At 37.6% G+C, this 18389-nt stretch overlaps 1 protein-coding gene across 3 annotated transcripts in view; it reads left to right on the forward strand.

The window, feature by feature from the left end:
• Positions 1 to 18389, forward strand: part of MAP3K5 (mitogen-activated protein kinase kinase kinase 5) — a 690524-nt gene that overhangs the window by 1479 nt on the left and 670656 nt on the right. The gene's annotated exons all lie outside the window — the stretch shown is intronic.

Raw genomic sequence — 18389 nt, forward strand, 5'->3', positions numbered from 1 at the left:
AAGGGATAGTCTAGTCAAAATTACAGTTTCATGATTCAGATAGAGCAGGGAATTTTAAGCAATTTTCTAATTTTATCCTATTATGCATTTTTCTTAGTTCTTTTGGTATCTTAATTTGAAAAAGCAAGAATGTAAGATTAGGAGCTGGCCCATTTCTGGTTCAGTACCTGGGAAACACTTGCTGATTGGTGGCTACCTTTAGACACCAATCTGCAAGCGCTACCCAGGTGCTGAACCAAAAATGGTCTGGCTCCTAAGCTTACATTCTTGCTTTTTCAAATAAAGATACCAAGAGAATTAAGAACAAATTACATTAGGAGTAAATTAGAAAGTTGCTTAAAATTGCATGCTCTATCTGAATCATGGAAGTTTAATTTTGACTAAACTATCCCTTTAACTCTGCTGTGCATGTTTTTTATCAACCAAAATTTGAAATGAATATAAAGGTCCATTCTTTATATAAAGTTCACATGTAAAATAATTAACTTAGCAGATTCCGAAAACAAAAAAGCACGCTCCTTTAATTACCGCTATATCAGCTCAGGCTAAGCCAGGGATAGTGCCAATATATTGCAACATTCAGGATATTTACTGCTAAGGGTGCCAGCTTTGTTTACCAGTCAAATTATCAAAAAATGTTACAAGTTTCAAGAGTATATGTACCCATATAACCACATGCATAGTGTGACATTATGGTAATCTACACCTTTAAAGCGATAGGAAAGTCAAAATTAAACGTGCATGATTCAGATAGAGCATGTGATTTTAAGACAATTTTAAATTCACTTCTATTTTCAAATGCACTTTGTTCTCTTAGTATCCCTTGTTAAAAAATGAATATGCACATATCCTACATTAGTGGGAGCTGCTGCTAATTGGTGCCTGCACACATTTGTCTCTTGTGATTGGCTAAATAGATATTTTCAGCTTCCTGTCAGTAGTGCAATGCTGTCCCTTCAGCAATGGATAACAAGAGAATGGAGAAAATTTGATAATGAAATTAAATTGGAAAGTTGTTTAAAATTGTATGTTCTATCTGAATCATAAACATTTTGGGGTTTACCATACCTTTAAGGAACATGAAATCCAAAATTTTTCTGTCACAATTCTGACAGAGCATGTGAATGAAGACAACTTTCTAATTTTCTTCTATTATGTAATTTGCTTTGTTTTCTTGGAATACTTTGTTAAAAAGCATGTGACATCATCCATAGTTGCCGCTACTCGACCGGTCTGTTGTAAGTGTAAGGGGACTCGTACTGGCTCAGACTACATATCCCATGAGCCCAACAGTGCAACAGGTGTGTGGAAAGGACCGATCCTTATCCGCAAAAAGAAGCCACGATAAGAAAGATCTGAGCACTCTAGAGGTGAAGGGCTAAAAACAGTGTTTAAAGTGAAGGTAAAGTTTGAACATTTTAAACACACAAATAAATATGTATATATTTGCATAATCTAATCGCCCCAAAGGCAGAACTTTTTTTCACTTTCTGCGATGAGACTTTTTTAGTGAAAATTTTTCTGCAGCTCATTTTTAAATAAAATTTCAAAATTGGGCAGTTACACTTAAGCACACGTTTAATTGCAATATGTTGATTAACTGGAGAATAAAGCAATTTAAAAAAAGTTGTATAATGTAGTATAGTAGTTGAAAATTGGATTGCAAATTAGATGCAGCCAAAAAAATAAATGGTCTCTGGAATAAAAAAAAATCCTATTCTATTGGTCGAATATAGAAATCTACTGCATATTTAAACACTTTGCTCTGGATGCACTGTGATAAGGAAAACTTACACTGTGCTGCCAGAGCACAGCGCTGTTTGAAGAGAACAGCCTGATGTGGAGAAGTGCTGAAAAGTTAAATCTCTAACAGTTCCTGCATGTGTCCTGTTCTTACTGCAGAGATGCTGCATTTTCTGCGATGACATCTCAGATCACTGTATGTTCTGCCTTGGGGCTAATCGCTAAGTTTTTATATCTGTTTCGTTTATATTTAGCAAATAAAACATATTTATAGTTCCTTACTGTTTCTGTTTTAACTCCTCCCAACCCCTATTTCCTTCTTTTCTGGACTGTGACGTATAGAGCGGTTCCACCCGCTCTATACGTCTCACAAAAGCGCGTTCACAAGGCTCCATTTGACTGCGCCTGCGCAAATCGGCAATTTCACTACCTACTGCCCATGCGCTAATAGGCAAATCCTCTCTCAAGAAGGGATAATATAAATACGCTTGCGCGAAACGGGAGCACAGGTTCCGACATAAACAGAAAAAATGACTGGGCATGCGCAGATCAACTAGGAGGCGGATGATGTGTAGTGACGGCCGCCTAACGGCCAGATTTTCAATTGGGTAATAAAAAAACGTGACAGAGACAGAAAAAAAAAAAAAAATAACGGGTTGAATTTTGCGGACCTTCAATACATGATTTAAAACAGCAATAACTTTATTTTCAGTGAAATTAAAAAAAAGTGATGAATGAAAGTCATACTGATTTCAAAGAAAGAATGATATTCTAGATCAACATCAAGGTAACTTTACCTTCACTTTAATGATTAAAGTTAAAAATATACAAACATGCAGTGAAACAAGGGTCCGGGTTGGCCCTTGTTTTCTCTGCATGTTTGTATATTTTTAACTTTAATCATTAAACGTTGTTTTTAGCCCTTCACCTCTCAAGTGCTCAGATCTTTGTCTTACCTAGGTAGATTCAGGAGTAGCAATGCATTGCTGCTGGGAGATAGCTGCTGATTGGTCGCTGCACATAATTGCCTTTGTCCTTGATTCACCATATGTGTTCAGTTAAGGGACACTAAACCCACATTTTTTCTTTCATGATTCAGATAGAGCATGCAATTTTAAGCAACTTTCTAATTTACCAATTATCAATTTTTCTTCGTTCTCTTGCTATCTTTTTAAAAAAGCAGGAATGTAAAGCTTGATAGCCGGCCCATTTTTGGTTGAGAACCTGGGTTATCCTTGCTCATTGGTTTTCTAAATTAAGCCACCAATAAGCAAACCTAAAATGGGCCGGCTCCTAAGCTTAACATTCCTGCTTTTTAAATAAAGATAGCAAGAGAATGAAGAATAATTGATAATAGGAGTAAATTAGAACGTCGCTTAAAATTGCATGCTCTATCTGAATCATGAAAGAAAATATTTGGGTTTAGTATAGCTCCCAGTAAAACATTACTGCTCCTTCAACAAAGGATACCATGACAAATTAAGTACATTTAATAATAAAAGTAAATTGGAAAGTTGTTTAACATTGTATGCTCTTTCTGAATCATGAAAGAAAATAAATGGGATTCATGTCCTTTTAATGAAAACACTGTTCCATTCAAATTCATACTATAACACCCTCAAGACAGTTCACATTTTCAATATGTCTGTCTGCATTGTGCAGCTGAGTGAATCACACAGGGCTTTAGTGAACACTGAATTATGTTGTGTAGTTGTATTTGGCATATTCTTAATGTAAATTCACAGATATATAGTGCTGCTGTCATTGAAATGTTTAATAGAAGATATCAACATGAGAAACAGTGGCACTCAGAAAAATGAGTGATGTCATGTGGCTATGAGCACTTCCTCATTGTGTCGGTTTTTTTATACAGTATATGATGAATGACTCATACATGGTTGGTCACCAGCAGCGTATATAATGAGCTGCTGATTATTACCACATAGATATTGATTAAAGTGTGTGTATGTTCTCAGGGGAATCGTACCCACACACACACACTAAAGCAAAATCAGAGGAAAACATTGTGTCATTCTTCACATCTAAAGGGTTAAAAACAAAATTTAAAATATCTCAGGAACACCAGCAACATTAATAGACTCTTGAAATCAGATTTCAGTCTTGGAAGTATTCCAGAAGGAGAAACCTATTGAAGCTCTAAAGTTCCAAATTAGATGTGCTAATCTGTTACCACTTCAGTTGTATAACCACTGCTATCAATGTAACCTGGTTAAAATAAAATCCCTTGAATTGTACAGGGCATTAGAATACCATGATATTATATTATGTATTTATCTTCTCAAAAAGTTCTCTCTTGCTCTGAAACGCTTGTCTGAAACCAATTTGTAACTGATATTGCAGTAATTCAAGGGCGGTTTTAGAAGACAGTGTTAAAGGGACACTGAACCCAATTTTTTCTTTTGTGATTCAGATAGAGCATGCAATTTTAGCAACTCTCTAATTTACTCCTATTATCAAATTTTCTTCATTCTCTTGGAATCTTTATTTGAAAAGCAAGAATGTAAGTTTAGATGTCGGCCCATTTTTGGTAAACAACCTGGGTTGTTCTTGCTGATTGGTGGATAAATTCACCCACCAATAAACAAGTGCTGTCTCCTTAGTTTAGAGCCTTTTTTTCAAATAAAGATAGCAAGAGAACGAAGAAAAATTTATAATAAGAGTAAATGAGAAAATTGCTTAAAATTGCATGTTCTATCTGAATCGCAAAAGAAAAAAAATTGGGTTCAGCGTCCCTTTAAGCATGTTCAAAAGGACAGACGAGAGGTTTGAGGATGTTATCTAACAAAAGAGTTAACATAAGTCATTTTTTGTATCTTTTTGTACATTTACTTTGATTGTTTAAAGCTCTTTTTTATTAAGTTCACCCATATAATCGAAATCATTCTTATTTTTTATTTTTATTATTAGAACATTTACGCAAGGGAAGTTATCGCCTTGTCCTGGTTTTCATCTGTCACTTAGAATTTAGAGATTTTAAGAAGAATAGAAGTTGTGCTTAGTAGTAATCACAAAGTACACTTGTAGAATCTGTAGTATTTAAGTCATGGGTGCTAAATTCAGGATGTTATGTGTTATTTCAAATGTTACTACGCCACAAATATTTTTAAATGTCCATGGCACATCTTAGACTTAAAGGGACAGTATACACCAATTTTCATATAACTGCATGTAATAAACACTACTATAAAGAATAATATGCACAGATGCTGATATAAAAATCCAGTATAAAACCATTTAAAAACTTACTTAGAAGCTTCCAGTTTAGCTCTGTTTAAAAGGTTATAGGAACACCCACTGCAAGTGGGAAATATCAGACAATCCCCCCTCCCCCTTCCTTTGCGTATGAAAAGACCCTTTACACAAACAGGAGCAAGCTGGAGTAGGTATACGTCAGTATTCTCCTAAAACTTTGGAGCTTGGTTAGGAGTCTGAAAATCAGAGCAATGTTATTTAAAAATAAGCAAAACTATCCATTTAAAAAAAAACAAAAAAAACTATATGGGCTATATAAATAGATCATCTACAAAACATTTATGCAAAGAAAAAATGAGTGTATAATGTCCCTTTAAATAACAGAAGACACCAATCACAACTGACACTACCCAACACATATGGTCAGAACTAGCATACAAAAAGGGGATGTGCCCCAAAGACTCAACACTGCGACCTATCAGATACCTTTTAAATGAAGACTCACAAAGAGAAATCAATAAGTGGGAGAACAAGGGATTGTATCGTGTGGCAGACCTTTTCATACAAAACAAAATTATGACCCAAGCCCAACTAAACGACAAACTATATCCTGTTACAGTTCCTTGGTATCTATATCTTCAATTAACCTCATCCGTACATACATTTCTACAATCGACCCAACCTAGAGGTAAATCCATCCTAGAACATATATGTAGATCTCCAACCAGACCAAAACACTCTATCTCCAGAATATACTTAGACATCCAAACTCCAAGCACTAAGACTAAAACACCGCTCATGCTCAAATGGGAAACAGACCTGGAAACTAGCCTAGACACAGACACATGGTACACGACTTTTGCAGCAGCTACCAGAGGCCTGTTGAGCGCTGATTTAAGAGAAAACACCCTGAAGACAATGTTCAGGTGGTACCTAACACCCCTTAGGACGTCACATATGTCACGATCTAGCTCTAGGTTATGTTATAGAGGATGCGGGAAGATGGGCAACTTCCGACATATGGTTTGGGACTGCACTGACGTCCAGACCTTATGGAAATCATTGTCATCCCTTGTAAGCCATCTTTTAGACGAACAAGTACAGATAAGCATGGCTCAAGCTCTACTACATGAGTATATACCTAAATACAATAGGCCGATTAATACTTTCATCAGAATCCTATGCACAGTAGTAAGAACGAACATTGCGAAGCATTGGAAAACAGGTACACCGACATGGCAGGAAATCAAATGCAAAATACAGTACACATATAATATGTATGACCAAGCAGCCTGGTCTCTAGGTACCAAAAACACTAACGACGAAATTTGGTTCTACTGGATCTACAGAAATGGTTTTAATTTCTCACCAACTTGATTGTCTACCCATTCTCAGATACACAACTAACAACCAAATATACCAAGTTAAAGTTCATGATTTTCGAATACTATGATGTTTACAATTAATGGTTAACACAAACTATAGATCTCTTCTTTCTTTCTCTCTTCTTCCTCTTCCCCTCTCCTTCTTTTTGTCTTTTCTTTATTCTTATTTCTTATAAGTTCACAAAAATAAGAAGAAGGCGAGAAGACCTAAATTCCTATAATGAGATATGTCTGACTTTAGACCATATAATACACTGGGATGTTAGGTATTATATGAACATTTTAAATTCAGTGACTGCTAGACTTGCTGTTCTATGAAGAGTCCAACCACTGGATAATCTTGACATAATCTTCTTGTAATTTTTTCCTTTTTTCGCTGTTCAGATATGTTTTCAGATGTTTATATTTACTGCCTTCTTTAATAATAAAAACAATTTAAACATAAATAACAGAAGACAACATTTGTTAAACTAGTTTTAATTATGAATATGCAACTGGCCCTCTCTCGAGGCCTAGCTTTGGTTGGCGGCATAGCCAATAAGATGCTGTCAATCCTTGCTAATAAACAGCAAAATACACATCACATGCATGTTGGATTATTGATATGTCATATGCACTACAGCAGTGCAAGAATATGTCTTTGCTGTGTATTGGTGTAGGCAGTATGGCATCTGATTGGCTGAACATTGTTCTTATTGCACTAACGCTCGCTCCTAATTATATGTTTTACTATCATCAAAGCCTCCTTCCTCTGCCATGCGGCTGAGCTGGGTTTGATCAGGACAACTTTAGTGTTTGGCAGCTACATGGGTAAGCAATTCTTGGTTGGCTGACCGGCCTTTGCTGGCGTTAAACACATAGTTTGGGGCCAACATTATTGCCAAAATGCTCTAAAGCACTAGACGATTTTATTTTTTGCACTATCATTTGCCTTTATATAGTATAGATTTTATTTGCTTATTATTTAAATGTCCCTTTAAATTCAGGAGTCGACAAATGTTCAAATGACTCTTTAAAATACATTTTTTTTATACATTTTGGAAATCATGATTGTCCAGTGATTGGTATTGCCTTTTTTATTATAAAGAGTGGATACATTCTTTAGCTTAATCCCATATTGTTAAATATTCAGTATTCCACGTTGTAAAGGCACATTTCTGTTGTAAACATGGAGATCTGAACCTTGCATCTGAGAGGAATAATTCTAATTGAATACTTGTTTTTCCACAACAATTTTGTTATTGTTTGTTTTTTTAAGGACAAAGTATTCATGTTGGTGTTGTGTTTGTGAAAACTGGGTGAAATATGTAGCCTGGTCCAAATTTAACAAGTAGACCTTTTATTTAAAGGAATAGTCTACTAAAAATTAAACTTTCATGATTCAGATAGAGCTTGCAATTTTAAGCAACTTTCTAATTTACACCTATTATCAAATTGTCTTCGTTCTCTTGGTATCTTTACTTTAATGTAAGCTTAGAAACTGGCCCAATTTTGGTTCAGTACCTGTGTAGTGATTGCTGATTGGTGGTTACATTTAGACACCAATCAGAAAGTACTTCCCAGGTGCTGAAACAAAAATGGGCCCGCTCCTAAGCTTACATTCTTGCTTTTTCAAATAAAGATACCAAGAGAATGAAGAAAAATAGATAGCAGTAAGTTAGAAAGTTGCTTACAATTGCATGCTCTATCTGAATCATGGAAGTTTAATTTTGACTAGACTATTCCTTTTAAATGCATCAATCTTCATTTTGGTTCTGTGTCCATCCAACTCTTAGCTTGTAACAATAACAAATACCTCACTGCATAGGTTCTATTTAGTTTTTTGTTTTTGGCGATTTTTAAGTGCCCTTTATTACCCCTCACCATATAAATATATTATAAGACCTCTTTAAAAGAATAAGGTCCCTTTGTTCAAATAAGGTTCTTCATGTCAGAATAAAATGACATTTGATTGTCATACTATTAATGACCACATGGCAGTAACAGCTAGCCTCATTTTGTGGTTGATGTTAGGGCTCATAGAGCCATGTTTTTCTAAACTAATAATAATAAAAAAAAAAATAGGAATCAAAACAAAGGGGAGTGTAAAAAATTATTATATTTTGTGGAGCTAAATTTATTAAAGGGACACTCAAGTCAAAATTAAACTTGAAAGGGCCAGTAAACATACAAAATAATGTTATATAGTTCTGCACAGTTTATGAAACTAAAGCATTTCCTGATTTTTTATTTCAAAGTTGGACTTCGCTCGAGCGGGTCTTGTTGTTCAAAAGTGCTTTGTGGGCGCGCTGTCTAGTCACATCCCGTCTGGTCGCGCCATTGAAGTGAATGTAGCTTGCTCCCACTCTGATCTAGTAGATACATTCACTTCAATGGCGCGACCGAGCGGGCTGTGACTAGACAGCGCGCCCGCGAAGAGTTTTAAACAACAAGACCCACTCGGTAGAACCTTGAGTGGAGTTCAACTTTGAAATAAAAAATCAGGAAATGCTTTAGTTATATAAAGCTGCAGCTAAGATAATGTTATGCTAGGTGCAGAATTATATAACAATATTTTGTATGTTTACTGGCCCTTTAATTATTCAGATAGAGCACACTATTTTAAACAACTTTCCAATTCACTTCCATTATTTAAATGTGCACAGTCTTTTTATATGCACACTTTCTGAGGCACCAGCACCTACTGAGCATGTGACAAGATTCACAAAATATATACGTATATGCATTTTGTGATTGACTTATGGCTGTCACATAATGCAGTAGGAGGGAAAATAGTACTAACTTTAAAATGTTTTAAAGAAATCTACAACTCATGAAACTCAAAATAGGTGCTTTTGCATTGTCTTTGTATTATGCATTTAATAATAATGCTATTCTACGGTGTTTAGTGGCCCTTTAAGCCTTTTTTCGGCTATGTTGAGCAGGTTGGCATAAGTAAGCTGCTGCTTATTTTAGAAGCAGAAACTGCTTCCTTTTCCTCTCTGCCACCTCAGAAGTGTGCGAGGTCAATTACTCCGACAATCGCTTGTTCAGAGTGATTGACATGCCCTGCTCTAGCACAATTGGATGCGCCGGAGCAGGGGCGGCATTGCACAAGAATCCTCTTGTGCAATGTTAAATTTCGCCCTGCGATGAAACATCACAAGTGGCGATTGCAGACAGACAGGTTCACTATACTTGCGAACCAGTCCGCCTGTATGAATAATACATTTTTCCCATAGGATATATATTTTTTTATTACAATACTGCATGAGTTTGAAATGCATTCCCATTAACCGATCCTGTTTTACAACTTTTTTTTAAATTCAATTACATTCTATGGAAATGTTAGTTCAGATTTATGTGTTATCTTTCCTTGGTTCTTTAAGAAAAAAAAGTGTCTGGCTCTTTATTTACAACTTGTTCCATTGAGCAGAAAACAGTAATTTTTTTCTTAAAACAATAAAATAAAGCAGTTTCTTGCTTCTCATTAGGTAACTAAACAATTGTATTTATTCCAAATGTAATATCTTGGATTAAATTTTATAGTTACATTCATGAATAATAATGTATTTTTAACTTTAAAAATGTGATTTTAATCTAAAATGTATTATAAGGCATCTGTAGCATTACTTTAATATAATGTAATGTTGTTGGCAGCAAGTTTAGGGGCATCTATCTTGTAAACAGAACTCTTCTCTGTGAGTAGCAACAGCAGATTTCTTCTGAGAAAGCTGCCCAAATTAAACCAATACATCTTGTAAGACTAACTGTATTGGACTTTACAAAATATAAAAATGCATTTTATCCACTTGGAACTGGCCATACTATGGGTGTCGGCAGCAATGGTCCCACAGTGGGTGGGGGGGAGGGATGTGAAGAAGGGAGGGCAAAAAAATAAAATGCTCTGAACAAAATAATATTAGTGGCAACATGTGCAGCAGTAGAACAATGCCTGTTGAGCTGCATATCATTTTTAAAAATGGTGGCATCAAAAGAGTAACCTGAATATATGCTTAAATTCTGAGAGGCATTTGCCACCTCTCCTCTGGACAACTATTGGTAATACATTTAGGCAAAAAAATAATTTATTATTTAGGCAGAGAACTTACAAGAAACAAAAATAAGTCATTATTAGAAACTTTTTTCATGATATCTCTAATAGTTATCCTTTTTTTATTAGATCCATTCATTGTATTGGTTCTAATAATCTACTGGTGACACTTTCATGTTGTTATTCTTTCCTCTCACCTCTTTGCATTTCTCTACAAGTGTTTTTTTTTCTTTCTTGGTGGGTGGTGGTGGTGGTGGCGGCGGGGGATAAACCTAAGTTTTTATGTTTTATTGAATCAAACCTTTTACCGTAAATTAGTTATTTGTGGTATACATATTTATTTTGAATGAACACAGAAATAAATCTAATGTTTGAATTTGTAAAGGCTGTTTGAGCACCTTTAAGGATGACCAACGTAAACGCAAGACATTTGAGCCTATTTAAAGGGACAGTTAACACCTTGATATTACAAGACTTTTCTGTTGTGTTGATAATAGATATAACATATCAGCCAAGTCTCAACATTTTTAAAACAAATGAATCTCCTTTTTACTGCAATTGCTTTTCAATAGCCAAACTCCACCAACCATTTTCCTTATTTGCAGGAACCAATCTGGGCTTTGGTCTGCAGGCAACAAAGTTAGTTAGTATAAAGTTAATTGTCTGCAGTTGTTATCAGTTAAAGCCAATAAGGGGGAAATATGTAGCAGAATTAGCCTTTAGAAGTCAGCAAGGTGGTTTGAAAAGGGACATGAAACCCCAAAAATTTATTTTATGATTCAGAGAAAGAATACAATTTTAAACAACTTTCTAATTTACTTATAGTATCTAATTTACTTTCTTATCTTGGCATCCTTTGTTGAAAAGAATACTTAGGTAGGCACAGGAGCTGGGAGCTAGCTGCTGATTGGTGGCTCCCACATATACCTCTTATCATTGGCTTACTATAATGTTCAGCTAGCTCTCAGTGGCGCTTTGCTGCTCCTTCAGTAAAGGATATCCCCAGAGAATGAAGCAAAAATGATAATAGAAATAAATTGGAAAGTTGTTTAAAATTAAGTGCTCAGTCTGACTCATGAAAGAAAAATATGGGGTTTCAATATATTGAAAAGTTGTTTCTTTATGCATAACTAAATATTTTATATAAAAATCTCAAGGTCTTTACTAACCCCTTTAAGTATACTTTTAAAATATTAAGTCTTCTAAACTATAATTCTCTAAGTGCTTGTTTTTAAAGGGTCATGAAAGTACAAACTATACTTTCATAATTCAGCGAGAGAATGCAATCTAAAGATCCTTTTTTCCCAATTGACTTAGTTCTGTTGATATAGTTGAAAAGAATACCTAAGTATACTCAGGAAAAGCATTGTACTACTGGTAGCTGGTGATAGGGGGCTATGCACATATGCCTCTTGTCATTGGTCCACCAGATGTGTTCATTTTCCTTCCATAAGTGCATTTTTGCTGTGGAGCTGACTTTATATTTAACCACTTTGCAAGGGGTAAACACGCAGAGCATTTTATTTTTGCTGCATTGCTTGCATATAATAAGAGCATTTTTCTTTTGTTTCTTTACATGTTTGGGAGATCATAGTCCTTAGGGAAACCGTGACTTATTGCCTAGAGAGGCGTGTCAGTAGACAAGTATGTATGATACAGGATACCAGATGACAAATGTCTTGCTTTTTAAAGGTGTTTATCTATGTATCCTAGTGGCTTAAATGATTATTCCCATTCCAGTATTTCCAGTGTAACTATATTTAATATTTATGTTAAATATTAATATTTCAGCACATTAAATATCTATTTTCACCAGTTTCAGAAAAAAATGTATCTAAAGTTACCTCCTTCACATTTTTTATTCTTTGCTGCTTTGCGCTCACGAGAGTGCACTTCCATAGGCTCCAATGGAAGCCTTGTTCTCAGGCGAGAGACCCGGCACGGAACCTGGCGCCACGAAGGGGGTACGTCGCGCAATGACGGGCAGCAAAGTGTGTATATTTATATATATATGTATATAAATATATACATACTGTATATATTTATGTGTTAATGTGTGTATATTCACAGATTAACACATAAATATATATGTATATAAGCATATACATCTATATTTATAGGAATAACACAGTCCTCATTGATTGCAATGTAAAGGCACTTTTCAGTGCCGTTTTTTTTTCCTAACACCCCACACCCGCCAACTTTAACCCCTTATAACTGCTTTGTGCAGTTATGTTTAAAAAAAAAAAATAAGATTCCTACATTTTATTTAATTAAAAAGGAACCTTAAATTTAAGTTTGGGGGCAGTTGGGGCACATTTTTAAAATTAATCTGATCTCTGGTTAATTTTTGGAATGCAAATATCTACCATGAGCTTGCGGTAGCATTAACCAGCCCACTTGTAATGGCTGGTTATTAGTCGTGCCCCCGTAAACGAGGAACTTGTAATCTAGCCCTAAATACATTTCATGCACCTCCCTCTAATTGTGCGTGCCGCCAGACCTAGGTTTCACTGCAAGTATCACTACAGGTTTCTGAAGGAGAGTTACTGCACATGTGTAAAAACAGATAAATTCTATAACGCAGTTAAAGCTAGATTTCAACATGGCAGCACCCATTACTAAGGGAAGGCTGTTAATTAGCTCAGTACTATGCTTATAAAATTAATTTAGTGTTTAATGACCCTTTAAGCTCCAAATATTGCTATGGTGTATTAAGCAGCAATTAAACATGTTTCTCCAACATAGGTGTGTCCGGTCCACGGCGTCATCCTTACTTGTGGGATATTCTCTTCCCCAACAGGAAATGGCAAAGAGCCCAGCAAAGCTGGTCACATGATCCCTCCTAGGCTCCGCCTTCCCCAGTCATTCTCTTTGCCGTTGTACAGGCAACATCTCCACGGAGATGGCTTAGAGTTTTTTGGTGTTTAAATGTAGGTTTTATTCTTCAATCAAGAGTTTGTTATTTTAAAATAGTGCTGGTATGTACTATTTACTCTGAAACAGAAAAGAGATGAAGATTTCTGTTTGTAAGAGGAAAATGATTTTAGCAACCGTTACTAAAATCGATGGCTGTTTCCACACAGGACTGTTGAGAGGAATTAACTTCAGTTGGGGGAAACAGTGAGCAGACTTTTGCTGCTTGAGGTATGACACATTTCTAACAAGACTTGGTAATGCTGGAAGCTGTCATTTTCCCTATGGGATCCGGTAAGCCATTTTTATTAAATAAGAATAAAGGGCTTCACAAGGGCTTTAAAGACTGGTAGACATTTTTCTGGGCTAAAACGATTGATTTATAAGCATTTTTAATAGTTCATAGCTTTGAGGAGTTATTTTATTCTTGGGAATTATGTAAAATAACCGGCAGGCACTGTATTGGGCACCTTTTTCACTGGGGGCCTTCTCTAATCATAGGCAGAGCCTCATTTTCGCGCCTCTATTGCGCAGTTGTTTTTGGGAAGCAAGGCATGCAGATGCATGTGTGAGGAGCTCAGATACATAGAAAAAGCTTACTGAAGGCGTCATTTGGTATCGTATTCCCCTTTGGGCTTGGTTGGGTCTCAGCAAAGCAGATACCAGGGACTGTATAGGGGTTAAATATAAAAACGGCTCCGGTTCCGTTATTTTAAGAGTTAAAGCTTTCAAATTTGGTGTGCAATACTTTTAAGGCTTTAAGACACTGTGGTGAAATTTTGGTGAATTTTGAACAATTCCTTCATACTTTTTCACATTTTCAGTAATAAAGTGTGTTCAGTTTAAAATTTAAAGTGACAGTAACGGTTTTATTTTAAAACGTTTTTTGTACTTTGTTATCAAGTTTATGCCTGTTTAACATGTCTGAACTATCAGATAGACTATGTTCTGTATGTGAGGAAGCCAAGGTTCCTTCTCATTTAAATAGATGTGATTTATGTGACACAAAATTTAGAGAAAATGATGCCCAAGATGATTCCTCAAGTGAGGGGAGTAAGCATGGTACTGCATCATCCCCTAATTCGTCTACGCCAGTCTTGCCCACACAGGAGGCCCCTAGTACATCTAGTGCGCCAATACTCCTTACTATGCAACAATTAACGGCTGTAATGGATAATTCTATCAAAAACATTTTAGCCAAAATGCCCACTTATCAGCGAAAGCGCGACTGCTCTGTTTTAGAAAATACTGAAGAGCATGAGGACGCTGATGATAATGGTTCTGAAATGCCCCTACACCAGTCTGAGGGGGCCAGGGAGGTTTTGTCTGAGGGAGAAATTTCAGATTCAGGGAAAATTTCTCAACAAGCTGAACCTGATGTGATTACATTCAAATTTAAATTGGAACATCTCCGCGCTCTGCTTAAGGAGGTGTTATCTACTCTGGATGATTGTGAGAATTTGGTCATTCCAGAGAAATTATGTAAGATGGACAAGTTCCTAGAGGTCCTGGGGCCCCCCGAAGCTTTTCCTATACCCAAGCGGGTGGCGGACATTGTAAACAAAGAATGGGAAAGGCCCGGCATACCTTTTGTCCCTCCCCCTATATTTAAGAAATTGTTTCCTATGGTCGACCCCAGAAAGGACTTTTGGCAGACAGTCCCCAAGGTCGAGGGGGCGGTTTCTACTCTAAACAAACGCACTACTATCCCTATAGAAGATAGTTGTGCTTTCAAAGATCCTATGGATAAAAAATTAGAGGGTTTGCTTAAAAAGATGTTTGTTCAGCAAGGTTACCTTCTACAACCAATTTCATGCATTGTTCCTGTCACTACAGCAGCGTGTTTCTGGTTCGATGAACTAGAAAAGTCGCTCAATAAAGATTCTTCTTATGAGGAGATTATGGACAGAATTCATGCTCTCAAATTGGCTAACTCTTTTACTTTAGACGCCACTTTGCAATTGGCTAGATTAGCGGCGAAAAATTCAGGGTTTGCTATTGTGGCGCGCAGAGCGCTTTGGCTAAAATCTTGGTCAGCGGATGCGTCTTCCAAGAACAAATTGCTTAACATACCTTTCAAGGGGAAAACGCTGTTTGGCCCTGACTTGAAAGAGATTATTTCTGATATCACTGGGGGTAAGGGCCACGCCCTTCCTCAGGATAGGTCTTTCAAGGCTAAAAATAAACCAAATTTTCGTCCCTTTCGCAGAAACGGACCAGCCCCAAGTGCTACATCCTCTAAGCAAGAGGGTAATACTTCTCAAACCAAGCCAGCCTGGAGGCCAATGCAAGGCTGGAACAAAGGTAAGCAGGCCAAGAAACCTGCCACTGCTACCAAGACAGCATGAGATGTTGGCCCCCGATCCGGGACCGGATCTGGTGGGGGGCAGACTTTCTCTCTTTGCTCAGGCTTGGGCAAGAGATGTTCTGGATCCTTGGGCGCTAGAAATAGTCTCCCAAGGTTATCTTCTGGAATTCAAGGAGCTTCCCCCAAGGGGGAGGTTCCACAGGTCTCAATTGTCTTCAGACCACATAAAAAGACAGGCATTCTTACATTGTGTAGAAGACCTGTTAAAAATGGGAGTGATTCATCCTGTTCCATTAGGAGAACAAGGGATGGGATTCTACTCCAATCTGTTCATAGTTCCCAAAAAAGAGGGAACATTCAGACCAATCTTAGATCTCAAGATCCTAAACAAGTTTCTCAAGGTTCCATCGTTCAAAATGAAAACCATTTGGACAATTCTTCCTTCCATCCAGGAAGGTCAATTCATGACCACGGTGGATTTAAAGGATGCGTATCTACATATTCCTATCCACAAGGAACATCATCGGTTCCTAAGGTTCGCCTTTCTGGACAAGCATTACCAGTTTGTGGCACTTCCATTCGGATTAGCCACTGCTCCAAGAATTTTCACAAAGGTACTAGGGTCCCTTCTAGCGGTGCTACGACCAAGGGGCATTGCAGTAGTACCTTACTTGGACGACATACTGATTCAAGCGTCGTCCCTACCACAAGCAAAGGCTCATACGGACATTGTCCTGGCCTTTCTCAGATCTCACGGGTGGAAAGTGAACGTAGAAAAGAGTTCTCTATCTCCGTCAACAAGAGTTCCCTTCTTGGGAACAATAATAGACTCCTTAGAAATGAGGATTTTTCTGACAGAGGCCAGAAAATCAAAACTTCTAAGCTCTTGTCAAGTACTTCATTCTGTTCTTCTTCCTTCCATAGCACAGTGCATGGAAGTAATAGGTTTGATGGTCGCGGCAATGGACATAGTTCCTTTTGCGCGAATTCATCTGAGACCATTACAATTGTGCATGCTCAGTCAGTGGAATGGGGATTATACAGACTTGTCTCCGACGATACAAGTAGATCAGAGGACCAGAGATTCACTCCGTTGGTGGCTGACCCTGGACAACCTGTCACAGGGGATGAGCTTCCGCAGACCAGAGTGGGTCATTGTCACGACCGACGCCAGTCTGGTAGGCTGGGGCGCGGTCTGGGAACCCCTGAAAGCTCAGGGTCTTTGGTCTCGGGAAGAATCTCTTCTCCCGATAAACATTCTGGAACTGAGAGCGATATTCAATGCTCTCAAGGCTTGGCCTCAGCTAGTAAAGGCCAAATTCATACGGTTTCAATCAGACAACATGACGACTGTTGCGTATATCAACCATCAGGGGGGAACAAGGAGTTCCCTGGCGATGGAAGAAGTGACCAAAATCATTCAATGGGCGGAGACTCACTCCTGCCACTTGTCTGCAATCCACATCCCAGGCGTGGAAAATTGGGAAGCGGATTTTCTGAGTCGTCAGACATTTCATCCGGGGGAGTGGGAACTCCATCCGGAAATCTTTGCCCAAATAACTCAATTGTGGGGCATTCCAGACATGGATCTGATGGCCTCTCGTCAGAACTTCAAGGTTCCTTGCTACGGGTCCAGATCCAGGGATCCCAAGGTGACTCTAGTAGATGCACTAGTAGCACCTTGGACCTTCAACCTAGCTTATGTATTCCCACCGTTTCCTCTCATCCCCAGGCTGGTAGCCAGGATCAATCAGGAGAGGGCATCGGTGATCTTGATAGCTCCTGCGTGGCCACGCAGGACTTGGTATGCAGACCTGGTGAATATGTCATCGGCTCCACCATGGAAGCTACCTTTGAGACAGGACCTTCTTGTTCAAGGTCCGTTCGAACATCCGAATCTGGTTTCACTCCAACTGACTGCTTGGAGATTGAACGCTTGATTTTATCAAAGCGAGGGTTCTCAGATTCTGTCATTGATACTCTTGTTCAGGCTAGAAAGCCTGTAACTAGAAAAATCTACCATAAAATATGGAAAAAATATATCTGTTGGTGTGAATCTAAAGGATTACCATGGAACAAGATAAAAATTCCTAAGATTCTATCCTTTCTTCAAGAAGGTTTGGAGAAAGGATTATCTGCAAGTTCTTTGAAGGGACAGATTTCTGCTTTATCTGTTTTACTTCACAAAAAGCTGGCGGCTGTGCCAGATGTTCAGGCTTTTGTTCAGGCTCTGGTTAGAATCAAGCCTGTTTACAAACCTTTGACTCCTCCTTGGAGTCTCAATTTAGTTCTTTCAGTTCTTCAGGGGGTTCCGTTTGAGCCCCTACATTCCGTTGATATCAAGTTATTATCTTGGAAAGTTTTGTTTTTGGTTGCAATTTCTTCTGCTAGAAGAGTTTCAGAGTTATCTGCTCTGCAGTGTTCTCCTCCTTATCTGGTGTTCCATGCAGATAAGGTGGTTTTGCGTACTAAACCTGGTTTTCTTCCGAAAGTTGTTTCTAACAAAAACATTAACCAGGAGATAGTCGTGCCTTCTTTGTGTCCGAATCCAGTTTCAAAGAAGGAACGTTTGTTGCACAATTTGGATGTAGTTCGTGCTCTAAAATTCTATTTAGATGCTACAAAGGATTTCAGACAAACATCTTCCTTGTTTGTTGTTTATTCTGGTAAAAGGAGAGGTCAAAAAGCAACTTCTACCTCTCTATCTTTTTGGCTTAAAAGCATCATCAGATTGGCTTATGAGACTGCCGGACGGCAGCCTCCTGAAAGAATCACAGCTCATTCCACTAGG

Source organism: Bombina bombina, chromosome 4 (assembly GCF_027579735.1).
Source record: "Bombina bombina isolate aBomBom1 chromosome 4, aBomBom1.pri, whole genome shotgun sequence".
In the NCBI taxonomy this organism is placed as follows: domain Eukaryota; kingdom Metazoa; phylum Chordata; class Amphibia; order Anura; family Bombinatoridae; genus Bombina; species Bombina bombina.